This window comes from Misgurnus anguillicaudatus, chromosome 10 (genome assembly GCF_027580225.2).
Source record: "Misgurnus anguillicaudatus chromosome 10, ASM2758022v2, whole genome shotgun sequence".
Classification (NCBI taxonomy): Eukaryota; Metazoa; Chordata; class Actinopteri; order Cypriniformes; family Cobitidae; genus Misgurnus; species Misgurnus anguillicaudatus.
The window spans coordinates 25,416,089-25,428,108 of record NC_073346.2 but is presented as its reverse complement, the minus strand read 5'-3'; the positions used below and the strand labels follow the sequence as shown (position 1 = coordinate 25,428,108).

At 34.6% G+C, this 12,020-nt stretch overlaps 1 protein-coding gene across 3 annotated transcripts in view; it reads right to left on the bottom strand.

Moving 5' to 3' along the window:
- pear1 (platelet endothelial aggregation receptor 1) overlaps nucleotides 1–12,020 on the bottom strand; it is a 55,042-nt gene that overhangs the window by 37,788 nt on the left and 5,234 nt on the right. The window contains exon 2 of one of the 3 annotated variants that reach the window (XM_055210290.2): nucleotides 8,646–8,696. The exons of the other annotated variants lie outside the window; for them this stretch is intronic. The gene's annotated coding sequence lies outside the window, so the exon portion shown is untranslated. The remainder of the gene's footprint in view (nucleotides 1–8,645; nucleotides 8,697–12,020) is intronic. 3 annotated transcript variants of the gene reach the window in all.

Sequence of the window (12,020 nt, the reverse complement as noted above, 5' to 3'; positions counted from 1 at the left end):
CACTCAACTTGAATGTCTGCTTTAGCAAAAACAACCACATAAAAACATCTCAGACGAGTGAATGAGTAAGTGACGAGTTACTACAGACAGTACTACAGTATTATCATGATTGTCTGCAGCTGACCGGCTCCCGTTTTGGCAGAACAGATCCATGGTTTTTGCCACACCATTATTTACCTTGCCAGAAAGAGACACAATGAGATAAAGAAAAAAGAAGAGATAAAGAAAAAAGAAGAGAGGTGAAGCAAATTAATAATAAAAAACTGTCTGTCATTTGACCAAAACCCGGTCCTGACTCAGACACACCAACTTTAGTTAAACCAGTAAAACCCATTTACGGTAAACTGGGATAAAAGCTTTGTAATGTAAAACATATGGGACTGAATTTCAAATACTCATTCGGCCTCCACACCACAGAGTGTTTAGCTGTGGTTTGGATTCAGAGCAGTGCCACATACAGGAGTGTGTATATACATGTGTGGGGGTGTGGGGTAGTGAACCCCTCATCCATAAACCGAGGGTTAGTGAGTCAGTACTCCACCCATTTTTCCATGTTTACTGCTTTAGTAATGTTTGAGTCTGTGGCAGTGTGTATTTATTTGGTTAAAGCATTGGTTTTGCAAATCCATTGACTTAATATTGTATATTTCAAATTCATGCAGTAAAATCATGTTAATGTCCCCTAAAAAAAACACTGTGATGCCAGATTCGTCACGTTCCAAATCTTTTGGTTTTTAAACACCTTTGCAACTTTGTTTACCTATCTCATAAAGCATTTCAGCAACATAAGAACAGAATCGGTTTGAGGGTCTGTGTGAAGGCGTCATATGGGGGTGGCTCTAAACCACTAAAATATCCACTTACGGGCTACACAAGCCATAATTACAATGGAAAACACATAACCTAGCAGCTACAGGCTGTTCTGATGCATACCAAGTGACAATTAATAATAAGTAAGCGTGAGAAAGTGTTGAATGTGCGCAAATGTCTGCATGCACGTCTGTGTCTGATTTCACTTGCATATGATATTAGAGATGACCGAGAAAAATAAGCTGAATCACTGTTAGTGTGACTTTTCACAGTTTCTTATATAAAAAAAATCTCAACTACAGTAAACCATTAAAATTGGTTGATATGTAAACGTTATTGCATTTTGTATTCAGAAGAAGCACCGCTGCCCTGTTTACTTGTATGTGTTTATATAAGGAAGACCTGTCTGATATAGTATGGTGGCATAAAATCAGTGATGAATGTGATGTCTATGTACAGTATGTCTATGGGTGTAGAAGAAAAGAGTGCTGTGAAAATATAATAAAAACAGACATTGGGTCTCATTCATCAAGCATGCGCGCGCACAAATTTGTTTGTAAAATATGCGTTCGGATGTTTTAACTTACAAATCATGATTCAACAACAACTAAAATTTCTTCTAAATGTTTGCAAAAATGTAAGAACAACTTAGTCCACACATGCGTAATAATCATAAACAAGGGGAAAAAAACTATACTATATATCTGTGTTATATATTTTATATATTTTTTATATATTTTTTTTCTTGTTCATGATTATTGTGCACGTGTGGTCTAAGGGAACGCCAAAGACTTATTTTACAAATTAAAAATTTTCGTCATATGACCCCTTTAAGGGCCAGATTTACTAACAGCTTGCGCAAATCATAATTTTGTCGTTAAATAACGACTGAACTTACTAAAGACACGCAATAGATATTTAGCTCTGAAAAGGTGTTATTTTTGCGACCTTATTGCATATGCATTTGTGGAAGTTTTCCTTTTAGAAGCAACATTAATGCGAGGAGAGTATTAAATTTTGCCAGAGGAACATACTTAAAAAAATATATATATAGTTTGCCAAGCCATGCTATGTTAAATTTGCTGGAGAAAAGAGGAGGAGAAGTCATGAGAAGTCAAATCAGGCATTTCAAAACTTCTTTTACCCTGTCATCTTTGTCCTCCGATTCTTAATGTAGGCTACTTTTACTTAACTGGAATTTCACACTCCGCAGTCCGCATTTTCATTGCGATGTCCTGCCGAGGTCTCTTATTTGCGACCCTGTACTAATTTGCGCTGCTATTAGTAGATTGTAATGGTCATTAGAGAAATGTGCTTATGTCATTATTGTGCCTGTGTATTTTATTTGCGCTTTGTGGTGAATCACACGCAAATTTTCAACTCCGGCGCTTATTTGGAATTGAGCTCTCACGTCCTTTTTAGTAAATGCCCTAAATTTACTAAAATCTCAATTTAAGTTACTGATTTGTTTATTAATGTGAGCAAATAAGTTAAATTATTCTGTTCAAATATAAAGAGAAACAAACTGTGTTAAGACATTCTCTATAAATACAAAAGAAATCATACGGGACAAATGTTAGCCAAAAACAATGCAAAAGTTATTTTGCATCATTTGAAAATGCAATATGGCAGCGAGAATGAATATTATAACATTATTTGAACATTATTTATAGTTAATAAACTTTGTGTCTTTAGAAACTATTCAGGTTCATTGAAAATAGTCAGATCGTTCTTGAGTTGGACATCGCTATTGCGTTTTGGATCATGCAGCGCATTTACTCACGACGGCTAATTATATTAATGATAAGATTAAAATTACAAAGTTGTCCTTTTTACAATGCTTTCCTCACAAAAATCAATCTTAGGTAAATGACTGGACAAACGAAATACATTTTTATTAAAAGTAAATGAGATCAAAGCAAAATCTAAATCTTTCGCGTACCCCCTGGAAACTCTTTACGTACCCCCTGGGGTACGCGTACCCCCGGTTGGGAATCACTGGTCTAAGGAATTTTAGTATGAACGTTTTTTTAAATCATGATTTGTAAGTTTAAACGACTGTACGCACATTTTACGAACAAATTTGTGTGTACGCATGTTTAGTGAATGAGACCCATTTACATTAGATTTCTCAGAAGTCAACTGAGTTGGGCAAAAATTAAAAGTAATTTGCAATTTTACAGACTGTGAGAGAAGAAACTGACTTGGCAGATTTGGGGTTAAGTTACAAAGTAAACATGTAAATACGGTTTCAGCAGTAACAACATAAACAAGCGGCTTTCGTGGTCAACACGTAACGTCTGGTAAACTCCGCTAAGAATAAATAACAACAAAGTACTTTAAACGTAGTTTATTTATATAACAAGCAAAGTAAACAACACGTAGATTACATAGGAAACCAAAACATTTGTTATTTTCAACAAGGTGTTTGTTCAAAAGTTCAGTTTAGCAACTAGTCAGACCATTAAAAAAAACTGTAAACCGGAAGTAATGTTCGGACCAGATGCGTATCGCGTCACCGCACGTGCGTCCGATGAAACGGTCTATATGAACTAATAAATTGCGTTGCGACTTTCTAAGCAAAATTCATCATTTTTAAAAAATGGTATTCAAAAGTTTAACATTTTTGATCGTTAATCAGGATACAGCCTCTGATCATTATCACACATTTTGTGAAGCATTATAACAAATATTTAAATTACTTAGTATGATTTTTAAGAACTACACTCTAAAAATGGTTGGGTTATTTTTAATCCATAATGGGTCAATATTGGACAGAACACACAGCTGGGTTAAAATTGACCCAATGCTGTGTTGTTTTAACCCAACTGTTGGGATATTATAATAACCCATGGTTGCATAACAATTACCCAACATTGGGTCATTTTTAACCCAGCATTTGTTCTGTCCAATCTTTACCCATTATGGGTTAAAAATAACCCAGCCATTTTTAGAGTGTATTTATTTATATTTCTCTCTCTCTCTCTCTCTCTCTCTCTCTCTCTTTCTCTGCCGTTTTTGTTTTTGTGCTTCTGTTAAATAACTTCAACGTTCCTTTGTGCAAACTGCGACAGCAAGATTTCTGTTTTTACTTTAAAAAGAAAGACAAAACACAGAACTTGGAGAATAATAGCCGTTCACACCACCAGCTGGATTTCTAATAGTGTTTGTCAGAGTCTGAGCAACAGAAGTCTTAAACCCAAACAATTTCAGTAAATGAAGTGATATGCTGGCAACTCTTAGCCAACACCTCGGTTAAAATACCCATATGCACAGCTTTCACATAAAGATGCACAAGTAATTGTGATGGGAACCATAAAAACGCTATAAAGAAACTGCTGGAGAAAATATTTAAATGACCAAAAGAGTGCTTTGTGAAAGCCATCTGTTAATCACATTTAAAAATTCTTTTTTCAAATGGGTTAAATATTTTTTCAAATTTATGAGTTTAGGTTCAAAGTTCTTTCATTATTTACTCACATCATTCCAAGCCCATTTTTCTATAATTAAAGGTAACGTTTTTTCTGATGCCATTTTTCAAACTTTAGTTAGTGTGTAATGTTGCTGTTAGAGCATAAATAATACATGCTAAATCATAAAGCTCAAAATTCAATGCCAAGCGATATATTTTCTTTAATAGAATTTCCCTTTCAATATAGCGAACGACCGGTTTGGACTACAGCCCTACTTCCCGGTTGAATGATGTCAATATAGTTTTTGACTAAACTCCCCCCACCGGAATACGTCAGTCGCCAGCTAAGCTCAATCGGCTAAGCTGCTGTCGAATCACAACACACTAAACAAACTACACAATCAGAACTCGATACATATTTCTGAAGGAGGGACTTAATTTAACAAGGAAGACTTCAGCCGGTTTTAGGACAGTGAAAACAGTGATATAGAGGGTATGCAATGACATCACTTTTCCACATGACCACGCCGGAGCTCACCCTGTTGAGTGGCAAAACATTCAACAAAATGGCTGGTTTTCATAGCAGCTGCTGCGAAGACGCCAGTTAAACTGACTATTATCAGCTTGGCCTTAACACTGACCCTAACAACTTGCCAAACAACCAGTAGTTTGTGGACATTGGCATATGGCCAGACATTGCGTTTCCTAACATATATGTTTGTCTTGCTTAACACGATTAAATCATCCCAGCTTTGTAAGGCTCATCATAATGGATGTTTTTTTAATGAAGGCTCACTGACAAAACTTTGCAATTGCTACACAGAATAGAGTATTCATTGGTGTATTTTTTATCCCAAAATTTTACATCTGATATGGCTACTGCTACTGATTTACATCTCCTTTGGGTGTTTTTTCCAGTCTGGAAAAAGACAGCTGCAAATTTTTTTTGAATCTGTTTGCACAGTTGATCACACAACTACTTTTCCTATTGTAGACGAATTTTCACGTCATGCTAATGCTGTCGCTCAGACGTTTTGCCACTCAGTGGGCCTAAGCGCACTCACTTTTGCCAAAGGTGACGTCACATGCATACCCTCTATAGAGATAAGTTGATTGTGTGAAAAATACTGCGAAAAAGCTTTAATATGCAAGTAAAGTGAGTGAGGCCTGAATTGTTGAACCTTTAAAAAGGTTAATGAAAACTTTCATGAGTTTATGAGCGAAGCAGTAATGTCTGATAAATGTGTAATAAACAAAGGATTCTGTGCTTTGTATTCTTTTAAATAAAAGAAATAGAAAAAATATTGCCTACAAATATTGCCTACACTACACACTTAAAAACAACACATTAGTGTTGTTTCTTGGACAACATACTAAATGCGTTCTCCCAGAATCCACCTATCTCTGTGATATTATTGAAACACATTTTGTGTTACTTTTAACACAACTTGTGTTTTATTTTAACACAAAATCAACACAAAATGACACATAATGTGTTAAAATTACACATAATGTGTTAAAAGCTTAACGCACAAAGATGTGTAAAAAAACACATCATTTCAAAGAGTGTATTTTTTGTAATTAACTGAGAATTTTTTTGTAATTTTGACTGGGGAAAACATTTTTTTTTGGGTGAATTACTCTATTAAAGGTGCAGTGTGTAATTTTTAGAAGGATCTCTTGACAGAAATGCAAATAATATACAAAACTATATTTTCAGGGGTGTATAAAGACCTTTTTATAATGAACCGTTGTTTTTATTACCTTAGAAATGAGGCGTTTTATCTACAAACACAGAGGGTCCCCTTACGAGGAAGTCGCCATTTTGTGCCACCATGTTTCTACAGAAGCCCTTAACAGACCAACTTTTTTTCGAAGTTGTCTCCAACGATGACATGTTTTTCTGGTGGCAGCTACCGTAGCTTCTCTATGCGTTTTAAAAGCAAGGGGTGAGCAGTGAACTGAGCCGTTGGTTGCAATTCGCAACCTCACCACTAGACATCGCTAAAATTTACACACTGCACCTTTAAATTAAATATTTTTAGTTAAACTACAATTCTTGACATCCAATCTAACATTAAAATTCTGTACAAGTGACATCGTCTGACCTCCCTGAGTCTGGCTAAGAAACACAAGCTTTTGTCATGCTATGCTCTGCAGCTGGTATAAGCTTTGAGTAGTTCTCCAAAAAGAGAACTTTATCACCCCCTCAATCTCTCTAGGGTCAAAAACCACTGTTCCACACTCGCACGAGCCACAGTCACCAACCTGACCACTCTACACACATGAAAGACCTGCATCCCAGAAATCCATCTGTGGCCATGCTTTAATTTCCTCATGTATCTCTGAGGCAAACTTGACCTTGTGTGATTGCGATGGTGAATTTGAACTTGTTCTAGTTCTGTCATCAGCCGGATTACGCCATAACTATTATATTCGCATGACCTCACAGTTGGAAAAACTACAGGCAGAAGATTTGCGATAAGACTTCAACCATGACGACCATTTCGCTGTATCCATAAAAGTTTTTTTCTGAGGTAATCCTGAAAGCAGAAAGACAGTTTTTCTGTGAAAAACAACATGCTTATCAGGGTTTATTTAGTGATGAAAGATCTGTTAAACATCACACTCTGTAGGTCCAAAAATGGACCGAGGATACTTTTCTTGTTTTTTCTTCTTCTGTGATATTTCACAGCCTTATAGCCGGTTAAAGTTTTCTGCCATTTAAAGGCATAGAGCAGAGTTCTCCTGAAGCCTTGTGGGGGACCTCAGAGTTTGACAGCTGGTTTCTTCAAGACACTGTGGACCATATAACCACAGACTGCATGACTGTGGCTTTACTGGGCCTGAGACACGTGGTGGCCAAACAAACAAAACACATTTCTTTACCAACACATGCTGTCATATTTTAACCACATACAGTAAAGGTACTATAAAGGATCAAATTAAATTCACATTTAAATGCAGACACACATCCCCAGCTGTGATGATAGTGTTGCCATGCTGAACCAAACCCTCAGAGGCAGAAAACTTAAAGAGATGGGCACTTCTGAGGTTGGTGCTCTTTAAAAAGACATGACCAAGCACCACCATAATTACATGGGCCGTAATTTATATGTCCCAGAACATGGAGAGGCAAAAACCGAAGCAGAAAAAAACTAATTTTGAGTCTTAAAGCTGATATTGTTTTCAGAAATATATGAAGAGTTTTGTTCTAAAACGCAATAAATCAATTTTGACTAATTTTGAAAAAAAAAAATTCTATACCAAGAAAGTGACAAGATGAAAACCACTATTTTCTGTTAAAAAACTTTCACATAGCATTTTCGGGTTATAATGACATTAAAAATTCAAATTCATAATTTAATTTTCAAAGATTTATTATAAAAACTAACAATTTTTCCGCAAGATGCAATAAATGCTATAAATCTATTAAATCAATATATAAAATGTGCATTCATCTTTGCCATGTTATATTAATTTAGTTGACTATTTGTATACACTGATTAAAAATCAAATCATTAATTAATTGCGTTAATCAAAACACTTACTTTGTCATATTAAGAACACTGTCATTGCTGCTGTCATTCTTGGGACGTCGTCGCTGAACTTTTTTGACAGCGATCAGCGATAAAATGTTTTGATCCTGCTCGATTTTCGTTGACTTCGCGTAAAAAAATTGAAAGTTTTTCATAAGATCCCCTGGGATCAATGACAGAAGCTTGATGCTGTCGGGAGAACAAGCAACAGCATTTTTCCGTCGCCCGAGTTGCTTACGTTTTCAATGCCATCAAAAGTATTATTTTGTTTTTGTTTGTTTGTTGATCATGAAGTACAAAGTAGATGAGGAAAACTAGGATTGCGTGTGTATTCAACGCGCCGCCATTGTTGTTTTTTACATTGCGTGGAATGGAGCGATGTGATTTGTTGAGCGGATTTATTGCATTCTGCAGAGAAGGAGGACTGGCGTTTATTGCGTTTTGGGAAAAAGGGAGAAAAGATAACAGAAAAACACAGCGGATATCAGATTTTGCGAAGAATTTACTTTTTAATACTAAATACATACAATACTGATTTTTTTTTAAAAATGGCATTTATCGCGTTTTGGAACCAAACTCTTCATATATAGTGCTTTCAAAGCCACATTTTTAAATTTCATAACATTTTTATTTCTATATTTTAATTATTAAGTCAGTCAGTGCCACTTATTATACAGTTAGCTGTCCATTCGCCATTTCATTGCCAGTGTTTTGTTTTTAGCGGAAAGGTGAATGACTCAAAACTATGACTTTGGGGTATTTACTCTTGATGATGTTTTTTATTTTTTAAACAGGAATTTTACAATAATTCCTCTGGAATGTTGATTAACCCAGCAGCATGACTCTTCACATTTGTATTTGACAGGAAATGATTTCTAGCTTACCTCTTCCTCTAACTCACTGCGTCCTCTGCTAATGTCACTTCTTTCTGCTTCCTGTGTAGACAAAAATGTCCATCCACAAATATAATGAATGATGCATTCTGGACAAATGAGTCATTTGACCTGATCAAGTAGTACAGTCACTGTCCATCAACTACTTTAATATGCGCTTATCATAACTTGGCTTTTAATACTCATTGTTGTTATTAGAAAATCATGTTTAGATTAAAGTACTTAGACTACTGGCATAGGGGATTTATAAACTTTCTTGCTCTGGTATGTAATTTGAAATGTTTATATTGTAATGCCTGTGAATTGCACCAGGTGTAAAATATATTAAACAAAGTATTATATAAATTAAACCACTATGTCTAGCCTTCAAAATGTTATAAGTGTTTATAACATGTCCTTCTCGGTATTTCACTATGAATTAGTTAACTAAATGGAATACGAAGCTTAAAACTGTAAAAATAACTGTATACCTTAACTTGTAACTGTGAACTCATTGTGACTCAAAAGTTTATTATTTAAAGGTTATTAAAAAGATTTTAATTGAATTTTCACATTTGGGGGCATGAGATGGTGCCAGGGGACCCTGGTTTTATGAAATTTTATAAAACACATTAATTTATTACAACTTCTGTATAATTAAACCACACAAAAACAAGACTGCCAACCACTACATTGTATAATATATTATGTTTCGTTTAATTCAGATTTAAAGTTTAAGATTGTTCTGTCATAAATTTTCTTTGGGGGGGGCGCAAAGGGATGCACATTACACATGCCGAAAAGTTTAAAAACCATACTAAAAACCATGATTATTTTTCTATAATCACCTCAAATCAAAATAAGTACAAATCGTATAGTTGATTTAACTCTTTTTGGAGCTTACAATAGTCCCCATCCAATATCTCGTGGCAATTTTTATGTATTTTATGAGGTGGCTTATTCGTATTCAGTTATACGACCACATTCATATATTTTTGTATGATTTGCCTTGACCCCTGTGATGTTAGGGGTCGGGTTTCGTTGTTGTTATGACAATAACTTCGTACAAATTCATACAAATTAGCCAACTCATAATATATGTACGTATTCTTGTGAGATCAGCTTGCTGCCCCATCCATTTTTGACATTTGAAAAAGAGTAAAGTAAACCATCATGTTTGGTACAGCTTTAGGGAAAAATTAGCATTCTTCAGTTTTCTTCCCAAAGGGCCGGATGAGTTTTCCCTCTTAATTTCAGTGACACACCAAACATGACATCATGGCCATTACTTTCACATTTTGTTTTTCCAACACATGCAACATAAACAAGCACGTTTCCAAAAGTAAGACTGATTTTGTTCCATTACAAGAAAAAACGAAATACTCAAAAAGCTTGGATCTCACTTTGTCATAAGTTTTTGCTTATTGCTTTAAGGATTGTGACCCAGTTTAGTTAATTGCTCTCTGAACTCTCTGTCAGAATGCTTAAATCTAAGGCTGAAAGAGTGATGGGACAAGAAGAGTTTAATTTTAGACTCCTACTGTGTGTTTGTGTTATTAAGTGTCTGTTCGCATGTCAAACACTGATTTATGAATGACTGTCCAGTACAGAACCAAATGGGCTGTATGTCCTCTGTCACATAAAACAAAGCATGCTGCATGTAATCCATGCAAAGGAAATGCTGAACAAATGCATATTTGTGTAAATAAACAGCCAAGCCAATCGTCCTGTACTTTACTGTACCCCAATGAGCATATTCTTCCATATGAGCATGCACATACACACAAACAACTCTCCAAAAACGGGGGGTCTCTAATCTGAGCCCCTCCAACCCTCTGCATAAATTGATTGCAGATTTCCATGAGTGCAGTGTGTGTGTATATGAGACCCTGAAGAGTCTGGGCATGCAGTCAGAACACATGCGAGCAAGAGAGAGAGAGAGAGAGAGAGAGAGAAAATTTTAGGAAAAGAGTGCCGCGGTCCCAATAGGACCCAAAGGAACATCAATCCAGGCTGGAGACCCAAAATCACAGCTGTGAAGTCATCTGAATAATCTCTCTGTGAGGGACATTTTCCTGAACTAACTTCTGTCAGTACTATAACAACTTAACAGTGGATGCGTGCATCTGATATAACATTGATTAGGAAAAGACCAATACAAATAGATTGGCTTCAGTCTTTATTCAAACATGTTTCAGTTGACATTCTAAACAATGTAAAGTAGCAATCTTATTTTAATATTTATAGTGCTTTGACAGATTTTCCACATACTAAGGACAGTGAACTGTCAATGATTTTTCCAGCAGTTTGTGATTTTTAAATTAATTATTATTAGAGATTGCGTTCATAAAGAGCTGTTGAAACGTCTGTTGAAACGTTTTAGACCATAACTAACATTATAGAAATTTCCATGACTTTTTAGTGACTTTAAGACTATAAAAATTCATTTTCCTACCCTGGAAATCACATAATTGAAAATTCCTTCATGTTCTCCAGGTTTTCCATGAACGTGGGAACCTTGTTTTGAAACCGGAATCCATTTTTTTTTTAAATTGCAATATATATATATATATATATATATATATATATATATATATATATATATATATATATATATATATATATATATATATATATGTGTATATATATATATGTGTATATATATATATATATATATATATATATATATATATATATATATATATATATATATATATATATATGTATATGTGTATATATATATATATATATATATATATATATATATGTATATATGTATATATATATATATATATATATATATATATATGTATATATATATATATATATATATATATATATATATATATATATATATATATATATATATATACTTCCAATGCTGCCATAACATCTAAAATAATAAACAAAAAAAGCTATTTTTATCAATATTGATATGGTCACTAATCATATACCTTTAACACATGTCAAACACTAAAAACATTTACGCCTATTCCACATATATGTATTTTATAAAATGTATTTTACGAGTTTTTCTCCTTAATTTAAAAAATATCTGTCCACACGAAAACGCAAAAACACGCTATGAAGCACTGTCAAGAGCATGCAAACCAACAGATGGCAATATATAACCCTAACGTAAAGCCATGCTGGCCAATCAGAAGCCATTGCACCGACTTGCCTCATGTAAACAAAGCAGATTGCGGTTTATAATCTGTCATCAAATAAAGGAGATAACAGCGCTCACCCCGATGTCACAAATCTCAGATTTTACCGGCTACACCACAACACTGCAAACCAAGTTTCTGAAAATCTTCACCATGCCAGAAGTTTTAAAAAAGGTTTGCTTAACTGACCTGAAATTGTGTTTGCGTGTGAACAAACACC